This window comes from Dermacentor variabilis, chromosome 8 (genome assembly GCF_050947875.1).
Source record: "Dermacentor variabilis isolate Ectoservices chromosome 8, ASM5094787v1, whole genome shotgun sequence".
NCBI classification, from domain to species: Eukaryota; Metazoa; Arthropoda; class Arachnida; order Ixodida; family Ixodidae; genus Dermacentor; species Dermacentor variabilis.
In genome coordinates, this window is record NC_134575.1 from 144,165,589 (window position 1) to 144,183,818 (window position 18,230).

The 18,230-nt window shown below is 49.8% G+C and overlaps 1 protein-coding gene and 1 non-coding gene across 2 annotated transcripts in view; both read right to left on the reverse strand.

The window, feature by feature from the left end:
- LOC142590649 (homeobox protein Hox-A4a-like) overlaps positions 1-17,663 on the reverse strand; it is a 71,939-nt gene extending 54,276 nt beyond the window's left edge. The window contains exon 1 of the mRNA XM_075703024.1: positions 17,580-17,663. The gene's annotated coding sequence lies outside the window, so the exon portion shown is untranslated. The remainder of the gene's footprint in view (positions 1-17,579) is intronic.
- Positions 4,372-4,474, reverse strand: LOC142591810 (U6 spliceosomal RNA). Its single transcript, XR_012830541.1, has one exon. It is a non-coding gene; the product is annotated as a U6 spliceosomal RNA (small nuclear RNA).
- Positions 17,664-18,230: the final 567 nt, after the last annotated feature.

Here is an 18,230-nt window from a genome sequence, read left to right on the forward strand (position 1 = left end):
AATTAAAAAATTCAATCCCCTTGTTGTGCTTCTACAGGAGACAAGGGGACAATGCACTATTCGAGGTTACCGAACCTTTCAGCAGGCTACGATACGACACCAAAGCAAAGGAAACCAACAAGCGCAAGGCCAAGCTGCTCTTTTAGTAAGACATGACTGCACCGCAACCCAACTGCAGATACCAGATTTGTGTAATGATTTTAGAGAAATTGTGGCAGTAAAGCTATGTCCACGCGGCCACCGGCCAATGGTTGCAGTCTCCACGTACTAGAGACCCCTAACGGGCAAGCACCGGAATGACTCCTACCAAGGGCTCAGTAAGGTGCAGGCACAAGCCGGAGGCCTTCCCATTCTAGTGGGGGGCGATTTTAACGCCAAGCACCAAACATGGGGCTACGCCAAAGCTGACCCGAGAGGACGCATACTGCACGATGCAATAGAAATGTCAACTCTGGACATATGCAACACACCAGAAACACCAACCCGCATAGGGCTACACGCGCGACAACAGGACACAACGCCCGATCTGACACTAGCCACTCCAGGGCTCATAAGGCAATGGAAAGTAGAATCGACGACATGGGGAAGCGACCATTTACCAATAATTATCACGCTCAATCGCAAAAAGATCCGAGAGAAGAGAGAAACGGTGTTTTTTGACTGGAAAAAATTTAGAATGGCTACCGGGGACTCTTTTGCGGACTTTGAACAATTCAGCGCTATGGTAGCGGAGGCACGGCCGGAGGCCAGGGAAACTATCCCATGCGATGACACTGCAACTCACATGGATATGCACCTTGCAAATCTATGGCGGAAGGTCAACCGCCTCACACAGCAATACCGGTATAAAGGAAACCGTCACAAAGATCTAATGCGCCTTAAACATCAATACCGACCCATCAAGGAATACCAACAACAACTCGAAGCAGACACGTGGCACAATACGTGCGCGAAGCTTGGCCGGGAACCCGGCCTAAAAAGGCTATGGCAGATTTTAAGAAGCCTGCTTGGGAGCAAAAAAGGCGCACCTCCTCTCGCGGAGCTCTTTTTGCGAGATGAGCCTGCCGTGCTGGAGGACCGCGTCATCCACACTTTCTTCCCACATGCTGCCGAGGCGCCTTCTGAACCGCTGCCTTCTGCAACGATAAACAACGCGAAAGAGGAGCTAGACACGCCCTTTACGCTGGGTGAACTCGTAGCAGCCCTTGCACAAGGCAAAACGAAATCAGCTCCCGGGCACGATGGAGTGACTTGGCAAGAACTTCGAAACCTCAGCAATGAAGCTCAAGAACAGCTCTTAACAATTATCAATGAATCCTGGGAATCCGGACTAGCGCCAGATTCACTAAAACTATCTCTCATCTACCCCATACCGAAGCCGGGCAAAGACCACATGAAACCAGCTAACCTACGCCCCATAGCTCTAACGTCAACTGTCTGCAAATTGATAGAAAGAATGCTACACACAAGAATGCAGCACTACATCGAATATGTACAACCGGGTTTGCATCCTGCGCAGGCAGGTTTTCGGCCGAACATGGGCACACATGACTGCCTCTGGTTGCTCCGCAGAGTGATCAACCGTAAGTCTCGCAAACAGATGCCTGACTATATTCTTGCAGTCGATATGCGTAAAGCATTCGATAACGTGAAACAAGAGGCCATCTTACAGGAACTGGCAACCAGGTACCCTAGCCAAAGAACATACAATTGGATACGTAGCTTCCTCCAAAGCAGACCAATCCAGCTCCATGGCAAGGCACCGGGATGGAGTCCGAAGACCTATTACTTGGATAGGGGAGTGCCCCAGGGCTCCATCCTCGGACCTATGCTATTCAATCTGGCCATGACACGTGTGGCAGAAAGTCTTGAGCGAGACACTTCAGCCCGTTTTACTATTTACGCCGACGATATAACAATATGGACGGAAGCGGCGGATTATTCCGACATACAGAGCATGCAAACTGAGCTGCAAGCAGCGATCCTGAGCCTTAGCAACACTTTAGATAACCTCGGACTGCAACTCTCGCCAGAGAAGACAGAATTGATCAGCGTAGACGGAAAGAAAGCAACCAATGTAAACAAGCAGATCACTTTACACATCGGCCAAAGCGATATTACGTCGGCCAATGGACAAATTAGGATTCTTGGAGCACAGATTGCTAGCTGCAACAGCCCCCAGCTATGGATTCGCACACTAAAGCAAAAATGGAGACCGCTGTTGCACATGGTTAGACGAATATCGAGCAAGTATGGCGGAGCGCGTCAGAAAGCGTGCCAAACGCTTGCAAAAGCGGTCGCGGTTGGAAGGATTCTTTACGGGGCACCCTTGTACGAATTCTCTGAACGAGACCTCGGCGACATCGAAAAGTTACACAGGGCCACCCTCCGTACGATCACTGGGCTACCAAAGCACACGAGGAACGAGGACCTGCTCAAGCTCGTAGCGATTCCACCCATACGGGACATAATCAGTGAAGCACGAATTCGAATGCGATCCCGGTTGGAAAACACGACCCAAGGAAAACAGATTATGGCATGGGATAAACAAGTCCATGCGAAGCTAGAGCCCGCGGAAGCGACCATAACGCCACCATGGGAAGCACCACTGGGCATACGGAGGCAACAACGCCCTATCGCCAGACGAAACGCGGAAGCTAGAAAAATATTTGAAAAGAGATTGGGATTAAGCACGCCGCAGCACACCACTGACATCTACACGGACGCTGCAATCACAAACGACATAGCAAGCATGGCCTGGGTTAGCACATCTGCACCCCAACACAATGGCTATCACACATGTCAGCTTCCTGGGGGTGCAACCTTGCACGCTGAGCTCTTAGCTATATGGGGAGCGGTCAACACCATTCCCATTGACATGGGAGACATTGTAGAGCAGAGTGTGCGAAATAATTATTGGATCTTTACTGATTCGTACGAAGCAGTGGCCGAATTAACGGGGCCTACGACAGATGATGCGGTGGCCAACGACACCAGAAAAAAGCTAAAGAGAATACAGGACAATGGGACAAATGTTGAAATCCTATGGACACCGGGGCACACCGGCACGGATGGGGAAAATGCAGCCGCTCACGCAGCTGCCGCGCAAGCGGGTGGGCTTGATTACGCGTACAGCTCCCCACACTCCATTTCCTCGCCAAACCCCATGGACCAAAATCCATACCTAAAGATATTGGCTGCAGGCTCTCCTAGCAGAGCACTGATGCATTACATTCGTACTAAAATAAAGCAGACAGTAAACGGAGATTATTAGAAGCTACACCAGTACATTTGCTTGACGACAAGGGCGGGCTTACCCGCACGGAAGAGGTTTTCTTGAATGAGGTTATGGCCAACGCTGCATACACACCACACATACTTGAGAAATGGCACCAACCCAGACAAGCTACGATTGCGAAGACTTACACCCGATGTACACATTGCCAGGAGTCATGCAGAGCAGACTTGCAACACCTCATTTGGAGCTGTGCAGCTTTTTCACAAGGGAGATCCAACATTCAGCATCTACTACACGGAGACATTAGAACACTAGGAATTAAAATACAAACTAACCCTGAAACACAGAAAGCCATTGCGACATATGGCAGACAAAGTGGCCTGTTTCGAGTAGTGTAGAGGGGGTCGATCAGCCCATGTGAGAGCGGCGGAACTGAACATGCACCTGAGCCTGCATAAAGCGGAAGATCCCAGACTGAGATGAAGAAGTCTTTCAGCCAACAGTCTGGGTACCCACATTCCCTTCCCTGCTAATCCCCATCAGCGGCCTAGAGCCGTCCCCTTCCTTAAAATAAAGGCTTTATTCTTCATATTCATCCATAACTGTGACGGTCTCCACGCAGGCTGTGGTAAAGCATCACGACGTCGGCTTTCACTACCGCAGCCATGCAACAGCGAGGAGTCGGTAAAATGCTACGTGAGAAGCTAAAAGTACGTATTTGGAAGAAAAAAAAACGCGCAGAAGTTCTTTTCAATTTGAGTTAGGTATACACGGCGTAACGTTTATTTTATAATTATTGATCATTACGTTTCAAAGCAAATTGGAAACTCCGACATATTTTTTTTTTGCATATACATTTTATACCAGCCCCACCGCCGCCAAGCCAGCCTTCACCGCCACATAAAATCCATTGCGAAACTCCCATTAAGAGTTGCTTTATAAAATAACTCCAGCTAATGAGTATAAAAACATCTGATTGATTACCGTTTTAATGGTTTTTCGTGGCGCAAAAGCCAATAAACCGCCAGACATACTCTAATCCGTTGACAATGGTTAGTGCAGATGCAACATGGCCGTAGAGAGACCTAAAATTAGTCGCTGCGCATATGCGCAAAATACGTATGTATTTAAAAGGTAGCGTGCAACGCTTCAGGAGTTTGGGTGTCACCCTTGCGCAGGTGCCTTGCTAATCACATCTGTATCGTTCCAATTTTGGTACATGTACTTTGGAAGTACAGACCGTACGATAGGATGGTCGGCCAAAGCCTACATCATTTACCTAATACCATAACAACGTTCAGTCGCTAAATGAAATCAAATTTCTCGGCCATCCAATGACTACTACTGACATAGCACAAAGCGAACCTCACAATGCTGTTTAATATCTTCCCCAAAGATGGTAGTTCAGGCGCTAAAGATTGTATCTACCATATAGAGCCAATGCGGTGTGCATAGACATTACTGCCAAGGCAATTTCAAGCACCTCTTTGAGCAAGCTGTGACGCCAGACGGAACTTCTTCGGACATGCTGTGCCGGCATCGTACCGCGCGTAGGAATGGAGCGTTTGGGGTAAAGTAAGCGGAAGTAAGTTTGCTTACAGTGACTCTTTTGCGGGGCAGCCAAGAAGTTACAGGTGGCGAACAAGTGTTGGTGATGGTTCAAAACTTTATGGTCCAACGAAGCTATAGAAGAGCACCTTTCCCATTGCAACAAGAACTGTTCGGCGTAGAGACCCATGATAAATTGACCACCGATTGCTACATGCGAAAAAGGAGCAATAGGTCTGTCGCAATAGGCCACATTTCGGATATGTCAAAAACCAGGAAGGTACGAGTAATAACGTTATGAAGCACATGGCATTGTGAAACCTCTTGCCGCCAGCTGGCTCATCTAATAGGAGGCACTCAAAATGCATAACCATCTGGCCAAAAATGACCGCGTCCACCATCTTGCTAACAGCTTAGTTGCCAGGCGTGGCTGCACATTACAAGGCTCGTCAATCCTCGGTGTGCGGCTAACGCAGGACTCTAGAATGCCACAATTGTCTTCATCGTTTAGCGAATAACGAGCAGCGAACATTGCTTTGCTGCCACGAATTAACGAATCCACGCCAACGTTACCCCCTTGACTGTCCGTCCAGACAAAATTCACAAGAGTAGTGCCTTAAAACCGACACCTATGTCCCGCCGCGTTTGCCGACGTGCGCCTTAAAACTGAACTGAACGGTCTAAAAAATTCTCACTAGCTCTCACCTTTCTTTGCAATGCAATGCCCCAGATAAGTTCCGTTAGCAAGAAAACACTTCGCATGTGAAAAATTGAACATCCGTTAATACTGTTGTTCTTCGAGCTACTATAGAAAGCTTCGTTCAATGATGAGAACTATGGTTTCTCTAATCGCTTTCGAGTCTGCCTACGAGTGTGCGACCGGAATTAACGGTTCTACTGAGGAGTGATGAGTTGTGGGTTCGCACGCCTTATGCATGATACGTGCCACGCCCTTTTACCGTGTTACAAAGAAATTGTGCAAGTCAGGTCGCCCATACATGTGCTGTAAGAACTCAGGAAAGACGTCATCATCAAGTTGAATGTCATGGCTTGGTTACACGTTTGCTCATTATGAGGGTATGCCGACTGTATTTCTTTTCACTCTCATATTGGGCACTGCTTAATTCTCGCCTTGATCGTGTGTCTGTAAGCTGATCACTTGAGTTTTTACGGACGCTGTATGTGACCCAAGCATGCCGCGATACCATTAGCGACCCTCCAAGCGGGCAGTTAGACCACTACACGGTGGCGTCTCGATACCAGAGCCAAAAGAAAGACGTACAATTTGGTTCAATGCCAAATTATGTAAAGTCAATTTGCATGCGATTCATCCGCGCGTTGAGCAATGGAGCAGTGACAGCTCGATGATAGAGCACGCGAGCTTTGCCTTTCTCTACCGATGGTGCGTTGCTGTAAATAAGCGCAGTCGCCATTATTGTGCAGCGACGGCGTCACTGCTCATTCATTTTCCCACAGGTTGGCAAAACTTGCTTCGATGAACTTTGCTGAGCTGTCTTAACTTAAGGGCGAATAAATGACATAAGTAAATGCCCCATCTGCGCGCATACACCAGCGTGTCAAAGCGCCTGCCATCCACCTCTCTCGCAGCCGCTATAGGGGGAGAGGGTGGCGAGAGAAGAGAGCTGTCCTCGTTCGGTTCATCACAGTTGCTACAAAGCTCTCGCGCTACAGCCTCTGTGTCTGAGAGACATATCGTAGCGCCCAATGATGTCACCTCGCAAGGAGGCTAAAGGTCGGCGCTCTCGGTCGGCAATGCAAAAAAGGGATCAAAATAAAGTTGGGCCGCGCATGCTCGCGGCGTAAGCACGGCACGCCCTAGTCCGTTCTAAGAGCCTGCTACGGTGGCCCTCTGGTCCTGGCGCTCCGCTGCAACGTCTCTGTTCGCGACATTTGGTGGCCCAGACGTGATGATGACCGACCCCCGCAACCTACCGCCCTCAGGCAACCTTCCACCTGATGCTACCTTACGTCCATAGGACGTCGCAGCTCTACAGCTTCGCCGGCCACATTCTGGCGGAAGGACCCACAGGTCTGATTCAGCCATGTAGAAGCCGCCTCCGATCTACACACACCACCCCGCAGATTTATCGGTATCTCCCCTTACTTGCCAACCTGTCTCCTGAGATTTCTGAGGAGGTGGTGGACGTCATCGCTGCACCTTTTGGTACCCCGTACCATCAACTGAAGCAGCGTATTTTGGACCGCACCATGGCGTCTGAGAGCGCGCCCCTCCGGCACCTGCTTACCTCCGAGGAGCTTGGAAATCGCCGCTTTTCCTAGCTAGTCAACAGCATGTGACGACTCATGGGTTGAAGCAATGTCGACACGAACGGTGCGCTGTTGAAGGAGCTCTTCCTTCAGCGCTTGGCGCAGTCCACCCGCATTGTCTTGGCCGCTGCAGGAGGCTTGGCAATCGACCGCCTCTCCCAGCCGGAGATGGTGCTGTCTGGATTACGTGGAGATCCACGGATACTCCGACGGCATCCGCGGGGAGCTCCGTGGTAGGCTTCTCGAGGTAGGCTGGTTGCAGATAATCTAGTGAGACTGCCTCTTCGCCACGATTCAATAGGAGGACGGCGGACTTCTGCGTCTTGCGGAGAGCACGTTATGGCTAGGAGGGTGTAAGAAGTGCCTTTACAGCGTCTCGTCTGAGAAAAACATCGGTCGATAACGCAAGGTCCGGATGCAGAAAGGTGCTATCGTCCGAAGATCAAGGCAGGTTGGGGCGCAGTTACTGAATGCAGTCCTGTAGGCATTGAAGGTACTTCGTGCAGCGACTGAGACGAGAGGTCCAAAGAAACGAACAAGTCTCCAGGAAGCCGCCGGAGTGCACCATAGACGAGTTCCGCTGGAGAACAGCCAAGGTCGCGACGAAGGACAGCGCGTAGGCAGAGAAGCGCCATACGAAGATGGCCGACCCAGTGCTCCCGATCTAGGCGTGCAGTGAGGGCAGGCTTGAGCTGGCTGTGGAGCTGCTGAACCATGCCGTTGGCACAGGAATGATATGCAGGGTACGGTAGTGTTTAGCGCCAAGCAGGCTTTAGAGGGAAGTGAAGAGAGTACATTCAAATTTCCGGCCGCGATACAGCGGCCACGATGCTGGGGCAGCCGAAGCACGAAACCCATGTTGAAGTGAAAGCTTTCGCGGCCGTTTCCGCAGCGATGTCCAGAATGGGCACGGCTACTGGCCAACTAGTAAAGCGCTCAATCATTGTTAGAATGTGCCGGCGTTCGTTAGAGGGAGGAATCGGTCCAACCAACTTAAGATGGACGTGGTGAAAGTGACAGCCGGGTGGCAAGAACGGCTGCGTGGGAGACTTCGCGCGGCAAGTTACTTTGGCCGTCTGGCATGCGAAAGAGACACGAACGTACCCACTGGTGGATGTCGGTGTTAATGCTTTTCCAGACGTAGTGCTGCGTAACAACGTGTTACATGGCTCGGATGCTAGGATGGCAGATGTGGTGAAGGGAATGGAACACCACACGACAGAAGACAGCCGGAATGAAGGGGCAAAGTGCAGCCGCTCACAGGTGACACCAGTGTGAGCCAGACGCAAACGGATGAGGAACAAGTTCTAGACGGAGGGAACGGGGATGGTCAAGCAGTGCTTGCAGCTCAGGGTCTTTCATCTGCGCACGAACTAGACGTTCCCAATCCTCAGGTGATGTAGAAGTGCCGGGGGAGGTGATTCGGGAGAGTGCATCAGCGTCCTCGTTTTCGGTGCCTTTGATGTGCCGGATATCCATAGTAAACTCTGATATATAGGCCACTTGACGAAGTTCACGTGTGACGTACTTGGAAGAGTTTGTAAGGAGTACATACATCAGAGGCTTATGATCTGTTAGAACGTAAAATGGCTGGCGCTCCAGGAAGTGCCGGAAATGTTTCGTGGTGGAGTAGGCAACGAGCAGCTCGTGGCCAAACACGCTGTAGCCAGTCTCAACAGGTTGGAGCTTCTGAGAGAAGAAGCCCAGTGGACGCCACTCGGAGTCGATTAGCTGCTCAAAAATGCGTCTTTGTGTTTTCCGAGCTCAAGTAACTGGGTAGCCACGCCTCGGCGCTGCGAATTTATCCGTTACCCTCCCACGTCCAGGCCGTGCAAAACTTCCCAGCACCCACTACCCGGCGCCAGCAGCGTGATTTCCTGGGCCTAGTGAATATCTCTCGGCGCTTTGTTCCGCATGACGCTGAGTTTTTGCATACACTGACTGATCTTCGTACGACCAAAGACTCCTCATCCGCGATTTCCAGATCTCCCGAAGGTAAAGCTACTTTCAAGGCTGCTAAACAAGTCGTCGCCGGATCGGTGCTTCTCATTCACCCGAGAACTAACATGCGGACTCGCATCGTAGTTCGATGGCCAATATGCTTCCATATTGGCCATCGGCTCATCTTTCTGGACTCGCTGCTCCACCTTGTGGCACTGCCGAGAAGTCTGCGTGTAGCCTCCGAGACAAAAAGCGTGGCACGCTGGGGCATGCGAATGATGAGAATTGTTCCCTCGCTTGCCGAACACCCTGTGCCATATACTATGCGATCCAATTTGGCGAGAGGTTGATTGAAGAGGGACATATACCCAGTGCAGTTGTGGTGCAGCCTGCTTTCATTTTTTATGACCACTGTTGGTTGTGTTGCTTTTTGAATGTTAATTTGTGTCTTGCCTGTGGATCCTAGGATGGACGACGTCCTGAGTGGGCCCCAGCCGGCGGTACCATGTTGTCTGGCACAGTGGTAAAACTACAAATTTCTATTCTTAACATTGATGCCAATAAACGGCACCTCAAAATGCAGTTGAGCTTCAAATACCGGGTCATATCATTGTAAGTGAGGCAGTTTCTAATCGACGTGCTATGATTGGCAGCACTTTCGTCTATGATATGTGACCGGAGCATAATAGTAATGCTTCAAGTGATTTTCGTCCACTCCGAGTAGCAAGTTATCAAGGCAAACTTGGCTTGGGTATAATTTCCTCTTGCAAATATGCCATGTTTTCTTCGGAATTGTCCGTCTGTTACGAGAGCTCATGCCCCTGTCATTAGATGAAAAAGAAAACAATGCCACACGAATTTATCAAAATGACAGTGCGAAAACGCATACATCATTTTGTGCTGACAAAGTTCAATTAGTCCCTGTAATGTTTGCCAGGTGAGGTAGTAAGGATGGTGCAAGCCCATTAAAAATAATATTAGATATTGAAACGTGCCACACGAATCTATTTACGTCTGTTCTTGGTGTCTATAGCGTTGCGCTGCGTGTTCGGTTGTCCGCCCCAGTGCGCGTTAAGCAAGCCCAAGTGGTCAAAACTGTTTCTTAATCACACACTTATTTGTCACGTAAAACTCACAAATTTAATCCATTTCAATTTTAAGCCATTCCCAGTTTCGTTGTGAGTGGCAGAATCACTCTTAAATCTATTTGCTTGCGGAGTCAAGACTTCAATTTGATAGTATACCAGCACACTAAACAATTAGCAAAGAAGTCTTGCCGCGCCGTTGTATTGTTAAAACCAAACTGGTCTCTCCCAATCCGCTTCGCGCATGCGCTTTCTCGCGCCCAGGCAAATTTGAAGATTATTTCGTGAGAATTAACATGGGATTTGCTGTGTAGTTCCGACCTGTTTTCCAGTTCAAAATATTGAGCACTGTAGCGTATCCTTACTTCATCCATAACTTAATAATTAATTCTAGGCTTGTACATGCCAAAACCACCATATGATTACGAGTCACGTGGTAGTGAGGGAATCCTGATGAATTCTGACCACCTGGGTTTTTTAACGTGCACTCAATGCACGGTACATTGGAGTTCTTTTTTTTTTTGCATTCCACCTCCATCTATATGCGGCCACCGCGCTCAAGATTTGATCACGCGCCCTTGGATTTAGCAGAGCAACGCCAAAGCCACTAAGCCACCACCGCCGATTCATCCGTGCTTGCTCCTGTAATGGCGCACTAAAAAGTTATAATAATACCGCCCGTTGGCCTTTTGGCTGGAATGAATGGGTTGTAAAAATCAAAATAGCAATGTTATTCCGTGAACTTTCGTCACGTCGATGGCGTTTCTCAGCTATTGCGTGGCGACTACAATAAAGACACAAATACCTTCCTCATGGACGTGTTTCAAAACTTCTTCTTCGCCAAGAATATTCATCCCTCTGGTTCACCATGTCTAACATGGAGACGCAACTTACTTATGAGTATACCCACTAAAGACAACACAATGGATATTGTATACAATTCGCTGAATGTAAGCGTAGCCGTCTGCTAAAGCAATAAAATATTACAGGTCACCTTCGTACTGACATCTGGCATTAATGAAAAACAATGGTTGCTTATAGGTGCAGTATACTACATTTGAGTAGATGTCCAATATGTTGTTCTGCGTCACAGCGGATATATAGTGTTCTTTCTAATATCGGAAGGGTTCTAAACTTAATCACTAGACCGCATATTTGTAACAAATAGTTCAGTTCTTCAATATATATATATAGTTCAGTTCAGTTCAGTAGTTCAGTTCTTCAATATATATATATATATACATATATATATATATATATATATATATATATATATATATATATATATATATATATATATATATATATATATATATATATATATATATATATATATTGTAATGAAGAAGAAGAGCACAAGAACAAGGCCAGCCAGATGCCTGCTGTGCAACCAGTGAGCCAGCTGAATCGCCAGTGCTTGGCACGAGTGTGAGCCGTTCGGGTAACCAGCTGTTCCTGCTATGCGTCACCTGCCTCCTCGGTTACGAAGAGACGTTACCCTCGGAACTGTTCAGTGCACCTATTACAATTGGTGGAAAGTGCGGGGTACTCCAGAACATCTACACCCTGGAACTCCGGTCTCGGACTCTGCCTCCCGTCATGCCTGACTCTCCCCAACCGACGCCGCCGCCACCCCCCGTTGCCTGCTCTGGCGCTGTCCCGCAACGCCAACCAGCGGTTTTCAGCGGTACGGATGAACAGGACGTCAATGACTGGTTGGCTACGTACGAACGGGTGAGCTTGCACAATCGATGGGATGATACCGCCAACTTGAATGCCGTCATATTCTACCTTGCGGGAGTGGCTCACCTGCGGTTTAAAAATCACGAAGCCGACTTTCAGTCCTGGTCCGCGTTCAAGACCAGTTTCGCTGCAGTTTTCGTTCGCCCTGCCGTTCACAAGTTGCGCGCCGAGCAGCGGTTACGAGAGCGAGCTCAACAACCCCGTGAAACATTCACCTGTTATATTGAAGAGGTTCTCGACCTATGCAAACGTGTGGATGCATCTATGCCCGAAAATGACAAATTCAAGCACATTTTGAAGGGCATCGCCGACGACATTTTCCAAATGTTGATCGCCAAGTGCCCGCGCACTGTAGCAGAGCTCATAAACTTGTGCCAAAGCTACGACGAGTTGAGGAGGCAGCGCGAGTTGACTAGGCGCCCCTCAGTGGCTGACGAGGCCCTCGCTTCCATGACAGCCTTCTCTGATCGTTCCTCCTTGCTCACACAAATCCAAGCTTTCGTGCGGGAGGAAGTTGCACGTCAGCTTTCTCTGCTACCCTTCGCTAAGCTACAGCAGCCGCTGCCGCAACAGCCTCCTACACAGCTCGCTCCTACGCTCCGGCGGGCTATTCAAGACTAAGTTGCGGAGGCTCTACCAATGCAGCATCAGCAGTACCCTGCCGCCGCGCCACTTACTTACGCATCCGTCGCCGCGCAGCCCCCTCGTCAACCACTCGTTGCGCTACATTCTCGGCCGCCAACACCCGTTCATAGTCCCGTTCATCGACCTGCTCCTGTCTTTACTAATCCTTGGCGCACGCAAGACAACAGGCCCATATGTTATGCCTGCGGTATTCCCGGCCATGTTGCACGACTCTGCCGCAGCCGCATGCTGCACTCTGATGAGTTTGTGCAGTCGCCTCCCTACGCCAACGTGCAGCCTTTCCACGACACTTATTTTAGTCGGCAGTCGAACAGGCCACCAGCCGAGCGCCCCGTCCTTACACGTCGTTCACCTTCCCCGCGTCACCGCTCGTTGTCCCCCATGCGTCGGCGCCCTTCACCCACGCAAGAGCAAAACTAAGCGCCGCAGTTCAGGAGGCAGGGACTACGTCGCCATCGATCTGTACAAGTCCTCCATTGTCGCCTTCGAACGTTGACGATCTTAATGTTGACGGCGTCCCTACCATTGCGCTAATTGATACTAGAGCAGCCGTGTCTGTCCTAAACGAACGCCTCTCTCGCGCTTTAAGAAAAGTTACGACGTCACTTTCTGGGTTTTCTCTTCACACAGCAAGCGCCCAGCCAGTTCAGCCTTCAGCAGCATGTACAGCTAGAGTTGTTATTCAGGGCGTTCTCTATAGTGTGGAGTTTGTGGTTCTACAGCCCTGTTCTCACGACGTGATACTTGGGTGGGAGTTTCTTTCGCGAAATAAAGCCGTCATCAATTGTGCACGTGCTGAAGTCGAATTATCGCCTCTGTGTGACGTGCCCCTCGTCGGCGCCACTTCTCTTCCCGCTAAGCTAGTTCTTCGAGAAGACATCGCCATACCGCCGTACTCGTCTGCCGTTGTTCGCGTTTTCTGTGGCGCTGTCTCTGAAGGCGCTGTCCTCTTCACTCCTTCAGAACTCCTCATGACCCGCAAAGGCGTTCCCCTGCCTTTCGCCGCGCTTGACATTTCAGACGGTTTCAGCGCCATCGATGTCTGTAATCCGCTTCCTACTGCCCTAATGGCTCTTCGCGGCGAAGAAGTTGGCCATGTTCAGCCTATTGATGACATGTTTATGACCGACGTGCCGGATGCTTCGCATGCAGAGCTCACCGACTTCTGTGCACTTTCCATTTCTGCTACGCCATCATCTGACTTATTCACACCTTTCATTGCCGATGACCTCACTTCCGAGCAGCGCTCCCAGCTTCTTCACCTCCTTGCCCAGTTCCGCTCTCCTTTTGATGTCGCTCAGCCTACTCTGGGTCGCTCGTCAACCGTCAGCCACCACATCGACACTGGCTCCAACGCGCCATTGAGGCAGCGCCCGTACCGCGTATCCGCCAAGGAGCGTCAGGTGATCAGTGAGCACGTGGACGACATGCTTCAGCGCGGCATCATTCGACCTTCCAATAGCCCGTGGACATCACCGGTGGTTCTCGTCACAAAAAAAAGATGGTTGCATTCGGTTCTGCGTCGATTATAGCCTTCTCAATAAAATAACGCGCAAGGACGTCTACCCTCTACCGCGCATTGACGACGCTCTGGACAGCTTGCAAGGCACTAAAGTCTTCTCTTCGTTGGATTTACGCTCGGGCTACTGGCAGGTCTCGATTTCAGCAGTTGATCGCCCTAAAACTGCATTCATTACGCCGGATGGTTTATACGAATATAATGTGATGCCATTTGGCCTATGCAATGCGCCTGCTACCTTTGAACGAATGATGGACAATATCTTGCGCGGCCTAAAATGGAGCACGTGTTTGTGCTATCTCGACGGCATCGTTGTGTTCGCCCCTGATTTCAGCACGCATCTTCTTCGCCTTAGGCAAGTGTTGACGTTCTTGACCAACGCAGGCCTGCAACTGAACCTGAAAAAGTGCCAGGCCGCCGCGCGCAAGCTCATGATTTTAGGTCACGTCGTATCACACGACGGCATTTGCCCCGACCCATCAAAACTTCGCGCCGTGGCGGAATTTCTGAAACCTAAGACACTCAAAGAACTCCGCGCCTTCATCGGCCTCTGTTCTTATTTCCGACGCTTTGTTCGCAATTTTGCCTCCATAATATCACCTCTGACACAACTGTTAAGTGGCGCCAACGACCTATCCTCTTGGTCTCTTGCATGCGACACCGCGTTCGTGACCTTACGCCGTCTCCTGACGTCTCCGCCTATACTGCGACACTTCGACCCCACCGCCCCAACTGAAGTGCATACCGATGCCAGTGGTATTGGCCTTGGCGCTGTCCTTGCGCAGCGCAAGTCTGGCTACTCCGAGTACGTCGTTGCTTACGCCAGTCGTGCGCTGACCAAAGCGGAACGCAATTACAGCGTCACAGAAAAAGAATGCCTGGCCATCGTTTGGCCACTCGGGGAGTTTCGCCCCTATTTATGCGTCAGGCCTTTCAATATGGTTACTGACCATCACGCCCTTTTTTGGTTATCCGCTTTAAAAGACCCGCCTGGACGCCTTGCCCGCTGGGCTCTGCGCTTTCAAGAATACGACATACACGTCATATACCGCTCAGGTCGCAAGCACACTGACGCTGACGCTCTGTCCCGCTCTTCGCTGCCTGCCGATGCGGCCTCCCTCTCCACCATTGAGTCGGTATCCTCGGTCGACATCGACACCTTCGCATCAGAACAGCGCAAGGATCCTTGGGTGGCCTCTCTTTTCGATCTCGTTTCTGGCTCCCCTGCATTTCCCATCTCCCGCTCCCTGCGTCGCCAGGCTGTCCATTTTGCTGTGCGGGATAAACTCTTGTATCGACGGAACTACCAGCCCGATGGTCGCCAGTGGCTCCTGGTTATCTCTAAGACTTTGCGTTCCGACATGTGCGCGTCTTTCCATACTGACCCACAATGTGCCCACGCAGGCGTTTTGAAGACGCATGAGCGCCTGCGGCAACGTTACTACTGGCGAGGAATGTTTACTTTTGTCCAAAAGTTTGTCCGCTCGTGCCCGCAATGCCAACGCCGCAAATCTCCGCCTCAACCGGCCCACGGATTACTACAGCCGCTTCCGTGCCCTGCTCGTGCCTTCGACCGTGTGGCAATTGACCTGTACGGGCCGCTACCACTAACACCCTCTGGAAAACGATGGTTATTGTCGCAGGTGATCACCTTACACGTTATGCCGAAACCGCTGCTCTGCCTGCAGCGACCGCTACTGACGTTGCATCCTTTCTGCTCCATCGTTTCATTCTTCGTCATGGCCCACCTCGGGCGCTACTGAGTGATAGAGGCCGTGTGTTTCTGTCGCAGGTGGTTGAAGCTGTGCTTGCTCAATGCCGCATAGTTCACCGGACCACCACGGCGTACCATCCTCAAACTAACGGACTTACAGAGCGTTTCAATCACACCCTTGGTGATACGCTCGCCATGTACGTTTCATCGGAGCATAGAAACTGGGACATCATCCTCCCATGTGTCACGAACGCATATAATACGGCTACACAAAGTACCACAGAATTTTCTCCATACTTTCTTTTCTATGGTCGCGATCCTTCCCATACCATCGATACGGTTTTGCCTTTTATACACCAGACGCATCAGAATGTGCTCCCATTTCAGCCGTCGCCTGATACGCCGAGGAATGCCGTCAATTAGCCCGAAAGTTCACCTCCGCTGACCAACAACGACAAAAAGCCAATCGTGATGGCGACGCTTCGAATCCGCACTTCGCTACCGGCACCCTTGTCTTGTTGACCGTGCCTCCTACCACGCCTCGACTTTCGACAACACTTCTCTCGAAGTATGGTGGACCATACCGCATCGTCGAACGCACCTCTCCGGTCAACTATGTCATAGAGCCGCTTACATCGACATCCGACAAGCGCCGCCGTGGACGGGATGTTGTTCAAGTGCGCCGCCTGAAACAATTCTATGACCCACTCGTCTCCACGTCGTAAGTCGCCAGGATGGCTCCGCTTTTGCACCGGGGGTAATTGTAATGAAGAAGAAGAGCACAAGAGCAAGGCCAGCCAGATCGTCTCTTCCATGCCTGCTGTGCAACCAGTGGGCCAGCCGGATCGCCAGTGCTTGGCACGAGTGTGAGCCGTTCGGGCAACCAGCTGTTCCTGCTCTGCGTCACCTGCCTCCTCGGTTACAGAGAGACGTTATCCTCCCTCGGAACTGTTCAGTGCACCCATTACAATATATATATATATATATATATATATATAGGTGACGCGTCACCTTTAGCAGATTAACATAGGTACAACAATAAGTTTTCTAATCACGGCAGTTGGCTCGATTTGGCTTAAACATTCAATCAGCAGTTATAAAAGCTTGTTCAAACTAGGTGCCAAGTTTCCAATGAGACATCTAATGTTTCAGAGCACAAGACTGAGTTATATTCGCCACAATATGGGCTATGACAAGACATATTGGTCGGGAAAATACATTTTCAAACGCTAATTTACTCTAGAAATATTTCCAAGAAGCATTCATGTTCATATTGAAAGTGCGGTGTAAACTTTAAATGCGTCTTACTTTTTTGCAAGGAATATATATTGTTAAAGGTTTAGTAACGTCTACGTTTAGTAAGTTACGTTAGTAAGGTCAGTATTCAAAAAAGGCACCCCTACATATCTAGAGCATCGGACGGGCATTTTTCATGCACATATAGGAACAAAATTTTGCATGAAACTGCTGACCGCAAGGCTTAAAAGAAGTCTTCATTTACGGTACAGAACGCGTTTATCTGGTGCCAGGCCGTTTCCTGAAACCATGCGACGTTCGCTGTGGGGACTCAGTGGCGCTCAAAGATTGTGCGATCGAATCACGGATATGAAGGTTGCGTCCAGAGAAGGTAGCTTGCAAAAAAGAAAAAGGAAATGCTAACGCACGGGGTTTTTTCCCACGCAATAAGACACAGGTGGTAAAATCGACCCGGAGCTCCGCTGAAATGGCGTCCCTGAAAGCGAAGTTGTGAGTTTGGCACGTAGAAATTACTCGGCCAAATCAAGCAGCTAAAAACCGCATCCTCAACAATGAATGTTGCAACCAAACAAGGTACACGTTGAAAATATTGTTACTTACGACGCTCCTTTCTTGAAGGAATCAGCAGCAGCTACGGCGGTGGGCCAGGCCAACGGTCCAATAGCTGTGGTCTGGGGTTGAAAGCGAGGCGACCACTGTGGCGCGGTCTGCAGCTGCAGCGGGCCGAGACGCTCTCACCCACGCGTGCAGGGTCCGTCATCGGTTGCGGAACTATCCGTCTTCGGAGCTCGTGAACATCTGCAGCCGTTCCGGGATCTGTTTATGTTGCTTTCTTCGAGTTTTGTTTGTTTGACTCCGCGCGACCTTCCTTTGCGCCTTGCAGAAACAAATAGTTGTGGCCAGCACTGCCTCCTCGACTGACGCATACAGCATGATAGCATTCATACCAACACTCTGCCCGCACAATATTTTTAAAAAGAGTTAGTTCTCCTAAAATTATTGCGCTCCTCCACAATAGCTGAGAATGCTCAAGAAACGAGTGGTTGCAGGGTTCTCGGTTTAGGCGTGCGAATCATGAATCAAAAATGAATCATTCAACAATATGTTTAAATACCAATTATAAATACTGTGATAATACATAAAGAAAAGTGTTCTTTAAATAAGTCAGTTGTAAGTTGATCTTCGTTGCGATCTACACTATTTTTCTTCATATGACATTCTAAGGAATTTTATCGAACTGGAAGTTGATGG